The sequence below is a fragment of the Aythya ferina genome (assembly GCF_964211825.1).
Source record: "Aythya ferina genome assembly, chromosome: 21".
NCBI classification, from domain to species: Eukaryota; Metazoa; Chordata; class Aves; order Anseriformes; family Anatidae; genus Aythya; species Aythya ferina.
Genome location: NC_140319.1, coordinates 2846886 through 2856256, shown reverse-complemented (window position 1 = coordinate 2856256; position 9371 = coordinate 2846886). Strand labels below are relative to the sequence as shown.

Here is a 9371-nt window from a genome sequence, read left to right as displayed (position 1 = left end):
ACATGCAATGCCAAAGTGACAAACCATACATTGTCTCAAGTTTCTCCAGATCTTCAAGTGCACTTTCACTGATGAAGTGAGGCGCTCAGTTGCTTGGTGGAGATTACATTTTTCCCTATTATTATATTAAAAGGCAGCACAAATTTGTGAAGATTTCCACAAAGTTTGATCCATTACAAGTCACTGACTGAACAATGCAAGAACTACCAAAAAAAAAAAAAAAAAAAAAAAAAAAGGCTCCTGTCTACCCTTTTTGCTTGTGAAAACGTTCCAGTGACAGCTGAAGAGAACAGCACTACTACTACTCAATAACCAACACTAACAAGCAACTCCAAAAGCAAAGTTTGTATTTGTAAGTGATTTGCTATCACACAGTCAATACAGTATTATTTGACAATATCCTTTTAACAGGTTCATCAAATATTTGAAAGAGATACTGTTATAGTTGCAGTATGGCTTATTTGCATCCCTTGTGTGTTGATTTATTCTATTCTGCACAGCAGAAGTCCTAACTTTGTTAGTGTAGTACCCAGGAACCTATTATTATAGCCACATAAGTAGCGTTTACCACATGCAAGACTCTACAGGTTTTTACTGGCCCTTCAGAAGGGGCTGGATCCTTGATGTATCAATACAGATCCTCAGTATTCATCTCAGCTGACTAGTACATAACTCAGCTCAGCCAGCCTGGGTACAACATACCTCCTTTGACTCCAAGACAAACAAATGATTTAGGAATCAACATTCACAAGAGAATATTTAATTTGGGGAGAAAATAACGTCCTGCAAAGATTACCTCTTAAGTCTTTAAACTACTACACTACTTAAATGCCTCATTGTTCAATGTAAATTAATAATAGAGACCTAAGCCCAAATCCTGGATCTAGTTTTCCCCCATCTCTAAATTCAAGAGAGTCAAACCCAGTTTAAAGTTTTACAAGAATTCCCCCCACATGGACACACCCCACGAAATACTACATTAGTGTAAGAAAGCAAGAACCTTTTACATTATATAGTTATGGTTCTCTAAAATTTAAAAAGAAAGTTCTTCTGTCAGAACTGATTTCACTAATGTACCGTGCATCCTTTTATTTTTAGAACAGTCTTGAACGATGATTCAAGTTAACAATAGAAAATATGAAGCCCAGAAAAGTCTACACATCCATTTTTAAGTTAAAAAAAGAAACAAATTGGATAGAGGTTCAAACGCATATTTACTAGCAAATAGCACACTGTTAAGCAAATGGACTGGAAATAGTTGGACTACACTCAGCTTATATTGCTAGTGGCATTACAGGTGTTAAACACCAAAACTACTGATGAACAGACAGCACCTGAAAAGTTGTTTTTTTTTTTCTCCTCCTTTCACAGGTATGCACGTCATAGGCGCATGACAACTATACTTTATATAGATAGTAAGAGAATAGGACTGCTTTCTACTCTGAGGTTTTTGACTAAGTAAGTGTAATAATCCATCCTTAAAATATCTGCAAATAAGAGTTCCTTAGGTCATAAATTACTTAATGCAAACCAATTCCAAAGCCTATCTTGTCTTAGCATGGTTAGCAGACCTCTTCAACATTCTGATTCTTTGTTTTAGCTACTCTCTTGTAACAGTGATAGTCTTTTTAATTAACAGAGTTGAAGTATTTTCTCTTACTATTTCAACTCTTTCTTTTAAGATTTATAACAACCAAGCTTCTAACAACAAAACAATTTTATTAAAAGCTTTTTTGAAAAACACTGATATTGTTACCATAGAACTAGGGCCTTTTATCAGTTGCAATTAAATGCATAAAATGTAAGTAATTAGAATAAGCTACTTTGTTTCCACTTAGAGCTTCAGATTTTCAAGAGTTCCTTCTTCACCTACAATATATAAGGTAGAACAAAGAAACTGTTAGTAAAACAAGAAATATATTAAGAGAAACATAGAACTAAAGAGCCTTTGGAAAGAATTATGGATCTATAAAGAAGTCCATCTTGTTCCAGCATTACATTCCTAGAGAATAAAAAAAATGAAAAAAAATCAACAATAGCGTTGAACAGAGACAATTTATAGTTTAAAGACCATCATCCATTAGAAGACTGCTTAGGAATTATCATTAAATACTAAAGTACATTGGGAAAAGTTTTTTAAAATTGCTAACTAAATGAAGCACAAAACAATGAATCCATCTTAGCTACACTACATTCCTACTATATTACTGCAGAAAGACACATAAAACCTTCAAGAAAACAAAAAATGCAAGAAACGAAAGACCAACAGCCTCCATTTTTATTTACAATAAATAAATAAACAAATCCCACACATCCTAGACCTCAAAGTAAACATATTACTAAGCCAGTGATGAACTCCTATGACTTTTAAATGGATGTCCTTCCATCAGCAGCAAGTTGAGTCTTTATATTAAGCTTCTGAAGTGCCTTGACCAGGAAGGAATAGAGAAGCAGTAGTTCTCAATGGAAAGCTTTTTCTTCTTTCAGCCTTAAATGAGGGAGTTAGCATTGCTAATTTGGTAATGGAACTATAAAATAAATAAGTTCTAACAAAATTTTAAAAACACCAGTGCTTTGTAGCTAATGCTGTAAGTTACATGGATTGGCTTGTTGGAATCTGCCCTGTTTAGTTTATGATGTCAACAACAATGCTTCTGGAACATAGAAAAAGAAGTTAAAACATGTAAGATAGTAAATGTATGTTTTCTGAAAGGGATTTGTTCTGAGCATATCTAAGACCATTTTCTAAGGCTCTAAATATGTTAAGCAGAAAACTGTTGTGATTTGTATTCAGATTACTTGAGGTAATTCTGAGAAACCTTATCTTCAGTATTTTTGAAGATAAAAAAGGTTGTACTTCAGCTAGTAAAACATGCATTTTGTTCTGGGGATTTGGTTTCTCTGTTACAGGTACAATAAAGCCCTAATATAGCACAGGAAAGCCTTGATTTTTTTCTTGAGAAAAAAAAAAAAAAAAAAAGATAACCTGTATAGTCTAGTTTATAAACTGTTAATACAGATAAATTGGAATTAAATTAACTTAGTCTAATAAATCAAAGCAGTTTAAGCATATTTATCTAACGACTTGTCATTACTTCAATTAGAGGGTTCAGAACTGATTTTGGTACACTTAAGAAGCATTTTAAAATATAAATATCTCCTGGGTGTTCCAGGTGGGAAGATCACTGTGTCCTGTTATTTTCAGTCTGCTGTTGATTGGTAGAGTTATGCATTGTAACAGAGGCATTAAAACTTTCTGGCTTTGAAGTCCATGCTTTCCTTACACGTGAAAGATCATCTTTGCAGCTACTCTCATTGGAAACATGGTGGATTCTTCCAAAAAGCTTCAGTGTGACAAGAATTGATGGTCAGGCAATTCCCTTGGCTACTTAAGGAACTTTTCTGCTTTGTGGAACAGGGCTCCTCTCTATCCTGTTACTACGAGTAGTTTGCATATCCAGGCTTAATGATTCCAGTGTTACTAATTGATGTATACAGATAATGAACGTGAATAGCCTCAGCCTAGGAAGATTACATCTTTTTGATGCTATCATGAATATAAAATTCAAGTGAGAGGTAAAAACTATTTTGCACTGTAACGTAGACAAAGGGAGATGCCGTTATGCCCATCTCCAAGGCATAACTTGGCATTTTTCCTCTCAGAAATTAATCCGAGAGGCCGGCACGGCAGGGGAGGTCGCAGCGCCCTGTCAGACCGCCGGCCCCCGGGGGGCGAGGCTGTGGCCGTGCCTCACCTCCGGGTTTCCCCACAGACACTGACGTGATTTTTTTGCTTTTTTTTTCCTTTTTTTTTTCAGTCAGAGTGGGGAGCTGCACTGCTAAAAGATGATATTTTAAAAAATAATTTAAAAAAAATCAACTAAAAATGAAAAAAATCAACTAAAAATTAAAAAATCAACCAAAAATGAAAAAAAATCAATTAAAATGAAAAAAAAAAATCAACTAAAAATTAAAAAAATAAACTAAAAATTAAAAAAAATCAACTTAAAATTTAAAAAAATAAATAGGGAAAGAGAACCTGCTCCTCACAGCTCATTGTCTGGGGCTGAGGGTGGTGGCTGGAGGCCGCGCTGCGGGTCCAGGCTCGGGCGGGTGGGGCTGAGCTGAGGCGGCCTCCCGGGGGGCTGAGGGCGGCGGGGGTCGGAGCTGAGGGGGGGGACGGGAACGGGGACGGAGCCGGGGCCGTCCCCGCTGCGGAGGGGGTCCCGCGGCGGGGGGCCTGCCCGCTGGCCTCCCCCCAACGTCACTTCCGAGGCTGGAGACAAAATGGCGTCGGGACGGGGCCGCAGCTGAGGCCGCTCCGAGAGCCGGGGCCGCGGGAGGAGGCGGCGGCGGCGGCGCCTCAGGTGAGGGGAAGGCGGCGGCGGCGGTGGTGGTGGTGGCGGGGCCGGGCGCGCTGCCCGCGGGCGCCGCGGCGCAGGAGGGGCGGGCCGGGGCTTGGGGGCGGTGGGCAGAGCCACAGCCGCAGCCACAAGCAGCGGTGCGGGGCCGGGGGCGCGGCCGGGAGGGGGCCCGGCCGGCGGAGCTGCCTCCTGAGGGGAGGTGGAGCCGCCTCAGGGGGGACCCGGCCCGAGGGGTGAGGGCGTGAGGCTGGCGGGGAGCGGGTCCCGGGGAGGGGAGGGAGCACCCTCAGCCACCCGTCTGCCTCCCCTGCCTTTGGTTTTTATTTATTTATTTTTTTTTTTTTGAGAACGGTGCCTCGGAGGCATCAGCTGGCGATGTGAGCGCTGCCAGCTTGGTGTTGGGAGGCGGCTTCAGCGCTGTGGCAGCTGACGGGTGGCAGGGCTTGCTGCAGCCCAGCTGGGGGAGAGGGGGCTCGGAGACGCTAATTTCGCTTCCCTCAGTAAGAGCATCCTCCCTGGGATATCAGTAAAGTTTCTGGTGGCTTTAAATTCACGTGAAGCAGCCGCAGTTTTATTTTGAAATAGCGAAGAAAAGTTTATAAACTGTTTTCGCCTGTTGAAGGAGGGAGGGGAGGTGATGTGGCTGCACCTGCTGCCTCAGCACTTGGTGGCTAAAAGAAATATTCTTCTTACTTCGCATTCAAGTGATCCATTACAGACAGCTCTCAAAGGCAGCAGGACTGCCTGCCTTTCTGATGCTGCTTTTGCTGCTTCAAGCCTAGGCTCTGAACTGTGTCAGGCATGTTGTTTGGATGCTAGGTCTTTCAGTTTATCCACATGTATTATGCAGATAGGAAGAAGTACAGCAGTGTAGTGTCTAAGTATTATGTTGTTATCCCTTGACATTTGCTATGTCTTAATAAAAATGCTGTGCGTGCTAAGGTGTGCCACCCTTGGCATAGGCTGGGAAGCCTCCAGCTCTTCCAGCTGCAGAAACCAGTGGCAGTGGGGCAGTGGCAGCCCTTCAGGTAAAGAACATCATCGCTGATAGATGGGCAGTGTGACTTTTAGGAAACAGAAGATCTATCCTTTTTGCAGGAGCCATGTAGTGCTTCTTGGTTTTCAGGCATGTAGCTCACTGTTGGCCCCCCCCAGGACATGCTAGGGCAGAAGCATTGCAGCAGCTTGTCTGGCCATAACAACGAGGCCAAGTTTCACTTTTAGTGAGACCCTAGCTTTGTGGAAAAAAAGGCAAATCATTGCTTTGGGCAATATAATTTTCAATAGAAGTGATGGGTGTGGTGTTTGGAGATTCCTGAATTGAGTGCTATTTGCTGTAGGTGTGGGATCCTAAAAACCTTCCAGGGTAGCATGGAAGATGGGGGAAGGATGTTGAAGTACTTACGTACGTTTGTGTAAACCGTCTATATTTATCTACAAGTATTTGCTTGAAAATGGAAGGGAATTACAACAGAAAATCAAAGTCAATGACAGCTTTCCTTTAAAACTCAAGTGGCTTTTGGCATCCTTTGTTCAGTGCAGCATTGAGCATTGTGCCTGTTTCAGTGTTTTATACAAAGACTTTGATCTTTAGGGGTGAAAAAGGTGGCAGAACATACAAAGATTTAAATATTGCCCAGCACTAGGTGCCAATCCGTTAAAAACAGAAGTTCAGGGAGATTTAGAGATGACGGTTGTGGTAATGTGTTTGTGTATGGCTGTCTGCAGCCACGAGCTCCCTTGCAGCGTGCCTGCCATACCTTCAAATGAGAGTCTCAACTAGGGGAAAGAAAGAAAAAAGAAAACCTAGGCTGTGGCTGGTAGCAAGAGCACAGTACCCTTTTCATCATGAGTCATTTGCTTACTTGTGAAGACAGGAGACTGCTCTTTTTTTTTTTTTTTTGTCGGGGATTTATAAACATCTGGGGTTTATAAACTCATGCATGTTGAATACCTGCGTTGGCAAAGCCTTTCCTTTATATTTCCTTGTGAGCCTTTCTTCAGTCTTTGTAGTTAGCAGAGCCTCCATGCTTAATTCTTGCCGAGGTGGAGTTGCGTTACACGCTATCCCCTTTTGATTTATAGTTTCATAATTTTTAGCGTTCTGTAATTCAGCCAAATTTTTTAGTCCTGTACATGATTACATTTGCTGTACTATTAACATACATACTAGTGTCTTACCCTTGCAAAATCCTTTTAGTTTACTAGCTCTTAATACATGGCAATCTTTCAGTAGGAACACCATAGTTTGGCGGCGTTTTCCACGGCCATGGTACGTGGTAAAAAAAAGTCTTGAAAATATTCCTTTTATTTTAGTTAATTGCTCTTCACCTTGGGTATGTTTATTTCAACTTCAATCAGACTATTGGGAAGAATCTTTGAACCACACGTAGTCTTGGCAAGTATGGAGAGATTTTAAAAGTACTGCGATGTATTTCACATTGGATTTCTTGGCACGTGAAAGGGCAGGTGTGATCCTGCTCCTTAACGCCTTCCCACCCAAATGAAATTGTTTCCTCTGCCAATGTGTGTTTTCTGATCATATTCCTAGCTGAAAAATATTGCTTTGCCTCTGTGTAAACATGCTTATAGACAGATGTGAGAGACAATCCTATATCGTTAGAAGACGCAACTGAAACAGGCTATTCCACGTACTGGTAAATCCGCAGTGTGCTGGTTTGAGAAAATTGTTATTTGAATGTACTGCCTTTGCGAGTAGAATGAAAAGGTGTACTTCTGTCTGAAGATCGAGTGATATTTCTGGGTACTTGCAGTTCTTAGTGTCTGATACCTTCTGTTGCTGCTTCTGCTTCCTTGCTGTTTAATTCTGCCATGAGGAAGAAATGATTTTCTAGAAAAATGTGCATGAAGGTGAAGAACTTGGGATTTGGTTTTCTGATGATGATTTCTTGATGTGGCTATCTAAATAAACCCTCTTAAGGTATAACAGCTTGGTTTTTGCATAGCAGTAAGCAAAGCTTTTTTTTTTCTTTCTTTCTTTTTTCAAGAGGCAACAGATTTTAATGTTTTAATCGTTACTTGCCCACTTTTCTCTGTTTTTCTTCTGACAGTCTACAGTAATTGAAACTGTCATGGCAATTAAGTGCCTGTAGATAGTGCTGGTTGTTTCTATCAAATCCATGGTTTTTAATCTTTCAGAGCTAACAAACTTAAATTTTTGGAAGCTTTAATACCCAATTTTTCAATGTATTAGGTGAAACAGTAACTCAGTATCGAACTGCAAAACAATGTAAACGCCTTATTGTGTGCGGGTTTTTTGTTTTAAATCTTTCATATGCTGCAACTAAAAACCAAGACAAAGAAAAAGAGTTTTCAACGCTGTGCAACATCATTCCAGCCCGAGCCCCTGCTCAGTAAGAAGGCAGGCTGTTGAGCCTTTCAAGTTTTATGCCTGTTTTGTAAAGAACATGTTTTTACCGGGGCAGTGATGTAATGCATGTCCCGTTTGCAGCTTCCAAAATTGGATTGATGCTCTTAGGCCTGTTTTCTTTTTTTTTTTTTTTTCCTTTCTCTGAATTGGAAGCAATGTTCTCTTTTGAAGTAGTCTTTTATTCTGGGTTTAAAAAATAAAATAAAATCATATGCTTACAGATGTGATAAATATGGCTTAGAAAATCAGAAGATAGACCAGTTGGTATAACCTATTGATTGCTAGAAGTACCACCTGACTTTTGGGGGATTGGGGATCTGTAATGCTGGTTTTCTATAAAATTGCTTGCTTTTAAGTGCAAAGTTTATTCCAAGTAAGGTTTTTTTTTTTTTTTTTTTTTTTTTTTTTTTTCCCATATGGGAATATTTAAAATTCCTTGAATGTAGAACTCAGAAGCAAGGTCAAATTTTTTGTTTCAAATGTTTTGTTTTAGAGTGCTCAGTGTTTCCTTAAATAAGAATGCTTTGTATATTCCCATCTAAATAATTTGTTGCTTAATGATGAGACTTTCTAAATAAACTTTTCTGAGACTAAGATTATAGAGTGTAGTAAATCTTTCTTTTGTTTGTTTCTCAGTTGCTTCAATATCGTGTGAAAGTGCCTAGGAATTTTCTACTCACGGGATGCAGCAGTACATTGTGGTTTGACATAAATATTACAATAGTTATATAAATATTACAATATTTATGTCAATGTTTTTTGGAAATTTTAACAATTCAAATTACTGGTGAGTGCATTTCATGGGTGGCATTGAACCAAACCTTTATTTACCTTTTCTGCAGTAGTTCAGTGAATGTTCAAGTTTTACTGTGATAGGCTTTAATAATATTCTGGGCTTTGACTGGTAGATACGTGTCTGCGTTGCTGTTAAGTTTGGAGAAAAGGTTCAAAACAGTTTTTACCTGTACTTGACATAGCTGGTGATGTGACTTCAAAGTACTGACACAGTTGCAGTCTATTGCAAACTTAAAAACTTGTTCATTGTGGTCATCCTGGCTCCTCTGGGTGCAGCGTCCTGCAGTTGCTGTGACTACAAATCCGTGCAGCGTTGCTTCCTTCGGGGCTTTTCGAGGAAACCTTGTGTTGGACTAGACTGTACGAGTGGCTGATAAGCCATTAATGTGTGCAGTGGCAGCCTGTTCCTGCTTGCAGCCACCTGCTTGGTAGCCATTGGTCATGCAGGGAGCTGGTATTTGGGCAGCAGTTGTAGAATTTGGTCCATATCTTCTTCTTTTTGTTGAACGAGAGGTTAAAGACAAAACTTAGTGTTGCAAATGGTTTGTCTTCTTTGCTAATGTCTTTTTTTTTTTTTTATTTATCCAAGGAGGAATAGTGACTATGGATCAGTCTGTATGTAGATTTTATTTTCTTCCAGTGCAATTAACCTTTCCAAACAGTTGTGTGCGTTGTTTACAAAAACAAACAAAGGAAAAAAAAAAAGTGGAAAAAAGCGAAGACCTTTTCAGAGAGCCTTTGAGTTCTAGAGCTCAGGTAACTTGTCAGAACTGCAGACATAAAATGCAAAGGTGAAATGTGTGCTTTAAATTAGTACTTTT

General features: G+C 39.9%; 1 protein-coding gene across 6 annotated transcripts in view; it reads left to right on the top strand.

Annotated features, from left to right (window-relative positions):
- The first annotated feature begins 4277 nt into the window (after positions 1-4277).
- PRDM2 (PR/SET domain 2) overlaps positions 4278-9371 on the top strand; it is a 68242-nt gene continuing 63148 nt past the window's right edge. For 4 of the 6 annotated variants that reach the window (XR_014685315.1, XM_084495399.1, XM_084495401.1 and 1 more), the window contains exon 1: positions 4303-4367. The gene's annotated coding sequence lies outside the window, so the exon portion shown is untranslated. Of the gene's footprint in view, positions 4368-9371 lie in introns of all 6 variants that reach the window. The other 2 variants (XM_084495402.1, XM_084495403.1) reach the window with 2 other exon arrangements.